The sequence below is a fragment of the Macaca fascicularis genome, chromosome 10 (assembly GCF_037993035.2).
Source record: "Macaca fascicularis isolate 582-1 chromosome 10, T2T-MFA8v1.1".
NCBI lineage: Eukaryota > Metazoa > Chordata > Mammalia > Primates > Cercopithecidae > Macaca > Macaca fascicularis.
Genome location: NC_088384.1, coordinates 29,321,744 through 29,330,203, shown reverse-complemented (window position 1 = coordinate 29,330,203; position 8,460 = coordinate 29,321,744). Strand labels below are relative to the sequence as shown.

The 8,460-nt window shown below is 35.4% G+C and overlaps 2 pseudogenes; both read left to right on the top strand.

Annotated features, from left to right (window-relative positions):
• The first annotated feature begins 264 nt into the window (after positions 1–264).
• LOC102140860 (ADP-ribosylation factor-like protein 5A pseudogene) lies at positions 265–936 on the top strand (annotated as a pseudogene).
• LOC135965476 (actin-related protein 2-like) lies at positions 825–2,396 on the top strand (annotated as a pseudogene).
• Positions 2,397–8,460: the final 6,064 nt, after the last annotated feature.

Genomic DNA, 8,460 nt, shown 5'->3' with positions numbered 1-8,460 from the left:
TGCTCCTCGCGGACAACCTGGCTGCGATGTCCGCTAGCCAGGCGAGTGCCGCGTGAGAAGTCCCGCCGCTGTCCCGCCGCGGCGGGACTTCTCACGCGGCAGGGCGACCTGGGCTTCGGCCTCCCTCCGGTTCCCTGGAAGTGGGCCAGCGCCTGAGCAGCAGCAGAGATGGAGGCTTCAGTGCCTCTCTCTCTTCCCCAGTCAGCCTGAGCCAGGGGAGGCCAGGAGGCCCGGGTGTCTGCAGCCGGGGGTCCGTGCCCGAGAATGAGAATTTTCTTCACTAGAACATGGAGACTGTTCAATCACCAGGAGCACAAAGTTTTCATTGTTGGGCTGGATAATGCAGGGAAAACTACCATTCTCTACCAGTTTTCTATGAATGAAGTTGTACATACATCTACAAGAGAAAGTCACGTAGAAGAGTTAGTGATGAATAATACACGTTTCCTAATGTGGGATATTGGTGGCCAAGAATCTTTTCGTTGTTCCTGAAACACGTACTCTACTAACACAGAGTTTGTAATAGTTGTTGTGGACAGTACAGATAGAGGATTTCTGTAACTAGAGAAGAACTCTAAAATGTTAGCGCATGAAGACCTAAGAAAAGCTGGATTGCTGAGATTTGCTAATAAACAAGATGTTAAAGAATGCATGACTGTAGCAGAAATCGCCCAGTTTTTGAAGCTACGTTCTATTAAGGAACACCAGTGGCATATCCAGGCATGATGTGCTCTAACTGGCGAGGGATTGTGCCGAAGACTTGAATGGATGTCTCGACTTAAGATTAGATCTCTATGACCTCGTAGACTTTGTATAAATGAAGTGCTGGACTTTACCTGAAAGCTGCAAAAATTAATGGTTTAGATATATTTATAATAAACTGATTTAAACTTTTTCCATAGGAGGACGAATTAAGACCACTTATTTGAAAGCAAAGATGGAGAGGGAGGAGGAAGAAGAGAAAACGGCCGGGTGGCAGCGGCTCTCCCCCTGGCGGAGGATAGACAGCCAGGACGGGAAGGGGGTGGTGTGCGACAACAGCACCGGGTTTGTGAAGTGTGGATGTGCAGGCTCTAACTTTCCAGAACACATCTTCCCAGCTTTGGTTGGAAGACCTGTTACCAGATCAACCACCAAAGTGGGAAACATTGAACAAGGATCTTATGGTTGGTGATGAGGCAAGCGAATTACGATCAATGTTAGAAGTTAACTACCCTGTGGGAAATGGCATAGTACGAAATTGGGATGACATGAAACACCTGTGGGACTACACGTTTGGACCAGAGAAACTTAATATAGATACCAGAAATTGTAAAATCTTGCTCACAGAACGTCCTATGGACCCAACCAAAACAGAGAGAGGACTGTAGAGGTAATGTTTGAAACTTAGCAATTTTCTGGTGTATATGCAGCCATCCAGATAGTTCTGACTTTGTACGCTCAAGGTTTATTGACTGATGTAGCGGTAGACTCTGGAGATGGTGTGACTCACATTTGCCCAATATATGAAGGTTTTTCTCTCCCTCATCTTATCAGGAGACTGGATATTGCTGGGAGGGATATAACTAGATAACAAGTTGCTTCTATTGCGAAGATATGCCTTAAACCACCCTGCTGATTTGGAAACGGTTTGCATGATTAAAGAAAAACTGTGTTACGTGGGATATAATATTGAGCAAGAGCAGAAACTGGCCTTAGAAACCAAAGTATTGGTTGAATCAGATACACTCCCAGATGGACATATCTTCAAAATTGGGGGAGAGAGATTTGAAGCACCAGAAATTTTATTTCAGCCTTATTTGATCAATGTTGAAGGAGCTGGTGTTGCTGAATTGCTTTTTAACACAATTCGGGCAGCTGACGCTGATACAAGATCGGAATCCTACAAATACATTGTGCTTTCTGGAGGGTCTACTATGTATCGTGCCTTCACCTTTGGGACGAGAACTTAAACAGCTTTACTTAGAATGAGTTTTAAAGAGTGATGTGGAAAAACTTTCTAAATTTGAGATCTGCATTGGAGACCCACCTGCAGAAAGCACATGGTATTCCTGGGTGGTGCAGTTCTAGCAGATACCGTGAAAGACAAAGACAACTTTTGGATGACCCGACAAGAGTACCAGGAAAAGGGTGCCCGTGTGCTGGAGAAACTTGGTGTGACTGTTCGAAAAACTCCAAAGCTTGTTGGCATCACACCCGTAATGCTTTCTTTTTTCCTTTATTGCCAATCTTTGAACTCATTCAACTCCAGGACATGGTAGAGGCCTCTCTCTGCCTTTTAGACTGGAAAGGTCAAGTTTTATTCTGGTGTCTTGGGGAAGCTTTGTTAAATTTTTGTTAATGTGGGTAAATCTGAGTTTAATTCAACTGCTTCCCTACATAGACAAGAGGGCTAAGGGTCCTGTCTGCTGCTTTGTTTCTTCAAAGTGGTCATTTAGATCATTCCTGTAGGCTTCCTATTTTCACTTTACTACTCTAATGCTGCTAGTTGTAATCTTTAGCACACTAGGTAGTATGCCTTTATTAGCATTAAAAAAAAAAAAAACAGGAGCTTTTACATATTACTGAGATGGGGGGTGGTTCGGGATGGGTGGGCAGCTGCTGAACCCTTTAGGGCATTTCCTCTGTAGTGTGGCGCTTTCAACTGTACTGCTGTGGCTTTAAGTACCTTAAAGCTTCTCCTGTGAACATCTTAGGGAAATGTTAGGTTCAAAACGAAAATGTTTTGGGTGTTTTTTGTTGGGGTGGGGGGGCAACAGAAGGTGGTCTTCTGATTTTTATTTTTAAGGTTTTCTCTCTGTAGTACATAGAGGAACTTTATTTACTGTACTTTGATTTGGCAGGTTTCTTCTTGTACTCTGCCTGGAGCTGTTTCCATATGATATAAAAAGCACAAGTGTAGTATTCCATTACTATGTGGCTTAGGGATTTGTGTGTTTTTTAAAATCAACTGTGTTAGCTGGGACTAGACTTCCTACCATCTATCAGTGGAAAAGTAACATTTAAAAATCCTTTTGGTAATTCAGATTACAGATTTAAAAGTGCTTATGATCTGGTGTTTTGTTAATGCTTCTGTTTATTCCAGAAGCATTAAGGTGACCCATTGCCAAGTGTCATTCTTGCAAATTATTCTTTTATGTAACTGACCAGTGCTTAATAAAAGAAGCAGGTACTTAGAAATAATTACTGGCAGTAGGTTATAATTGGTTTAAAAATAACGTTGGAATACGGGACTTACTGCTAGTTGGGTAATTTTCGTTAGTTTTTTGTTAGTTTTGGTTTGAAAACTGGAAGTAGAGTAAAATTTCACTGTTTAGAATGTTGGCCAAAAAAAAAAAAAAATCAAGATTTAAATTTTTTATTTGTACTCAAAAACTAATCATAACTGTTAATTCTCAGCCATCTTTGAAGTTTGAAAGAAGAGTCTTTGGTATTTTGTAAATGTTAGCAGACTTCCCTGCCAGTGTCAGAAAATCCTATTTATGAATCCTGTAGGTATTCCTTGGTATCTGAAAAAAATATGAAATAGTACTCATATATGAGTTATTTCTAAGTTTCAAAAATAAAAAGAAATTGCATCATACTAATTACAAAATTACAGGTTCTGGAAAAAATATTTTTCTTCATTTTAAAACTTTTGTTAACTAATAATGGCTTTGAAAGAGGAGGCTTAATTTGGGGGTGACTAAAATCAAAGACATTATTGACCTGAGGGTTTCTGTTTTGTAAGAATACATAATTAGCTTAAATAAGCAGCAAAAGGTTAGTTTTAATTGTGTAGCTTCTGTTAATATTGTGTTTTTTGTCTGTTTTACCTCAATTTGAACAGATAAGTTTGCCTACATGTTGGAGATGCCTTGGAACACATGAATAGCCCATACTAGATCTTGGGAATGTGGATTTTAGAGTCACTTTGGAATAAGTTCTTATATAAATACCCCCGGCATTTTGAGAACGGGGCTTGTTAAAGGACGCATATGTAGGGCCAGTACCTACTGGCAGTTGGGTTCAGGGATATGGGATTGACTTGGCCTTTGGTCATTTGATCATAATTTTAAAATGTGTGGGAGTAGAAAACAACAAAGAATGGAATGAACTCCTAAAACAATGAAAGACCATTTATCATTTGTCCCTTGAATGTAGAATATGTTTTTTATTTAATAATTCTGATAAATATGACAGTTAAAATGGTGTATTATGTATATATAGATTGTAATTTAGACATTCCATTTTATAATATTACTATTTCAAGGTGAAATAATGCATTTGAATTTGGGATTTGGGTGGAGTATTAGGTTTAACTGGAGTTGTCAAGTATGAATCCCTCAGGGAAAAAAAAGTTCTGTTGTTAGAAAGCAATCTGATTCTTAGCTCTTGAAACTATTGTTACTTAAATTTCCAGTAATTACAAATTACACATTTTTAAATTAGAATTACCAATACTTTGACCTTTGAGGAAGGTTTCTTAGAAATACGTTTAGTAATGTCCCCAAGAGTTAGTCTTACATTTAAACTTTTTTTGTTAAAACATGGTACCGGTTGTTCACTTTTTACACAGTTCTGAGTACTGTTAGTATCTGGAAAGTATCTTGAGATAGTGGAAAGCTAAACAGTCTAAATTTAACATGAAATACTTCTTTTTGATTCAGAAAGTTAAATCAGATTTTTTCAAAGTCAAAAAAAAAGCAAAGATGAAGTCTCACCTTCCAATTTGCCTTCTCGTTAGTTTTTTCCAAAGTAAGTTATTAAAGCCGTGTTATTTTTCTCATAATGAATCCTCTCAGGGTATTGTGTAGCCTGTGGTAAGTACAAAGGGCGAGGAAGACATTTTGAATTTTAAGAGCTTTTTTATCAGAATAACCCTCCCTAGTTGAATGTTGTTTTCTTCTTATTCCATTAAGTCAAAATACAAATCAGCACAGATAGTCAGTTTTCAATATTTTAAAATGTAGTGTTACTTACGAAAAGTATCTTGGTTAAGGTTGTGTGTGTATTCTGTATATACCTCAATTTCAAGTTAATGGCATTGATTTATGTTCTAAAAAAAAACAACACAAATATTAGTAATAATCTTTGTTATAACCATAATGAGATAAGTATTGGCATTGGTGTTCAGTGCCATTTTATACTTTCTCCCTATGTTCTCTGTATTGTACTAACCAACCTGCCAAATCATTGAGCTGTTTGTTAAAAAAAAAAAAAAAAGGAAAAGGAAAAAGTGTGACGTTGTGTATCGATTTTTTTGTTGTTGATCAGAATCCCACACATGGAAACATGTAATTCAACAGAGTGGAATAGCGATCAGATTCTTGGCTTAGTATTACTAATGGGCAGGATTGTACAACGAGCAACTGTCAGATTATTCCTTTCAGTGTTTTGTATGGCATCTAAGTTACTGAATAAATTATTAATCCATTAATCACAGAATCAAATTATGATTGAAATTATTAAATGGATGCTCAGCATTAATTGAAAACTGTTGTTTGAAACATGTCTACCCAGAAAAGTAACATTCTATAAATACTATTAAACTACTTATATGATTTTTAAGTATTAAATTATATGTCAAGCAGTTAAAGTGAATTCCAGAGTAAAAGTAAGGCATGTTTCTGAGCAACATTAATAATTCCTTAATTTGCAAATTTCTTCTTTCTTATTTGGATACTTGGAATTAGTGTGAGATTTTTTATTTCTAAATTTTGTTGCATCTTCTATTACATAAATGCATTGTTTGACAATTATAAAATGCAAGTGTTTTTTGAATGATTTTAAGAATTTGGCTTAAAAATTGATTGACACAATGTATTATTTGTACTAAGAAGCAACTTGACACAGTACACTCTATGTTTGCTTAGGGTATTTTTCTTCAGTGCCTGAAACTCAAAGGTATTCCTGTCACAGCTGGAAACAAACTTATCCTAAATGTGTTAAAACATATTCTTGGGTACTTTGTTTGTGTATCGTTCATGCCTTGAAAATCTGAAGGTTAATCCAAGCTCACATGTTTTAGCATATTTGAGGAAGAAAAAAAACTACTGTTAATAGCAGCCTTTTAAATTTCATGAAGATTTTGGTGAGGAATAATAGTATATACTTAAGTATTGACAAAACTTTGAAAGTTTCTTTCTATAAAATGGGAAATACTCAATATCTAAACCCAGGTCAGGCAAGGAGATCAGTATTTAACATTGTATGTTTTATATTTATAATGCTCAAAATGCAAGCGTAACATTTAATCTTTGTCCACATGGTTTTAGAAAAGTAAATCTTAAATTACCAAGCTTTTCTCATGTGTTCTCATACTTTCTCAAATTACTATAAAGAATTATTTGTTATCTGTTGAAAAATCTCCTTCACTCAAATCTGTATTATGGTTTCACCAGACAAATATTCTGTGATGTAGCCCAGAAAATCCACACCTTTTGTCCTTTTTAATTTTTAATTTCAATAATCATATGCTTAGTCCCTTGGATTGCTGCCACATCAGTTTAACATGATATCAGCACATTCCCATGTCATCAAGGTGTTGGCTCAGATTTTTATTCTTAATTGGATGTTTAAAGCTTGCACTACCTTGTTACAGTTGGTTTAGTGTAGTGGTTATTGATGTGACACCATGAGAAGATGTGGAATTTTATACCACATTTATAAAACATGATTTTGTTTTCTACCGTTCAAGGTAAACATGAAAAATAAGGTGGTATCTGTGTACTTGTACATAAATCCAAAATTATAGTTGGGAAGAAAGAAATTCATATATGAAAATGTCAAAAAAAAATTACTTTGGTGCAAGAAAGGTTAATTGATGATTATGACTTTTGATAAGTTAGCAAATTGGATACTGTATTCAAATCTTGGATTCAATATTGGGCTGACAATAGTACTGTTTTAAGGTTTCTATGAGGACTAAGTGAGAGAACTTACTAAAAATGCATTCAATATATGTTTATTATGTCATTATCTCCTTACTCCCTTTGTGGAGTTTATGAAGCAAGTCCCACAGAAGTTTGAATCACTTGTCAAATATAACCTGTTTCAGAATCCCCGAGGACTTATGCTTTCTATTCTAAAAACTGCTTTGTAAAATGTGGAATAAATGACCAGTGCCATTGTCCAGTCCAACTTGTTTATTTTACGTCAGAGAAATCTGAGTCACAGAAGGCTTACTGTATCAGCCCATGGCCAGGCCATTAGGTTTTGAGTAGGTTGGAAATTGTGATGATACCTTCTTTTGTATTCTGAGATGTATTGATATTGTGAGTACAAAAATGTTGATTTCATAACAGTAGAGTGTGATAATCCAGCAAAATGCATTATAATTTTAAATATTGAAAAATATTACTGATTTTGAGTTTTTGTTTTAATCTATGAGAAATATCGTATCTCACATTTGCCATGTTTAAAAATGTATGCATATATACTCAAACATTTATTTTTTCTCCTCCGAATAGCATCAGGTCATCTAACACAGGTGCTGTTCAGAGGAGAAACAAATAAATGTTTGAGTGAATGAATATTTTTACAAGATTAATATTTTAATATAATTTCTGAAATTAAAGAAAACGGTGTTACATAGATTAATCCATGCTTTCCATAACGATTAACCTATATGCATACGTTTCAAAGCAGAGAACCAAAAACGAGATGAAAGCTGTTTGTTCTTGCAGTGTATGACTGATGAATCTAAGTGCTAGATGCATTTTCTAGCATTCATTAACCTTATCCTTTTATAAAAATTCCTATGGGATGAACTGATAATTTGGAGCCTGTTGCACAAAAGTGACACTTCTTGCCCTGTTGAAAGAACTAGACATGCAATCATGTGAGAAGTAAAATAACCTAATATGTCTTTACAGAAAATGTATTCTGAGAAGAAATAATGTTTTGAATTAACGGTAAATTATTGAAGTATTTACCAGCTTTTCAGTGCTTTATTTAAGCAATAAACAATACGTTAGAATTGTTTTTGTTTATAAAACAAATTTACAAATAATCATATGTGGGAAGAGTTATAAAAAGCACCTTAATTAAGTAGACCAACAATTATAAAGTGGTATGAAAAGTATTTTACAATATATATTTACTAGTCAAAATATTGCCTTATAACTTATCATTCCAAACATAATTTGATACAATAGAGCAAATTTAGAGGAAAGAACTTTATTTATGTAAGAGTTCTTAAAGGAATTTTTATAAGAATCATTGGGGATATTTTTGAAATTATTTTAAAAATTATTAATAGTTGTGTTAAAATACTCATAAAATGAAATTTATCATCCTAATCTTTAAGCACACCATTCAGCGTTGTTAAGCCTATTAATGGCACTGTGCACTCAGTCTCCAGAACTCTTTTCATTTTGCAAAACAGACTCTGAGCTCGTTATACAACTGTTCATTCCCTTCCCACCCTCCCCTCCTGCCAATCACCCTTCTTTCTGTCTCTAACTTTAGGTACCCCAT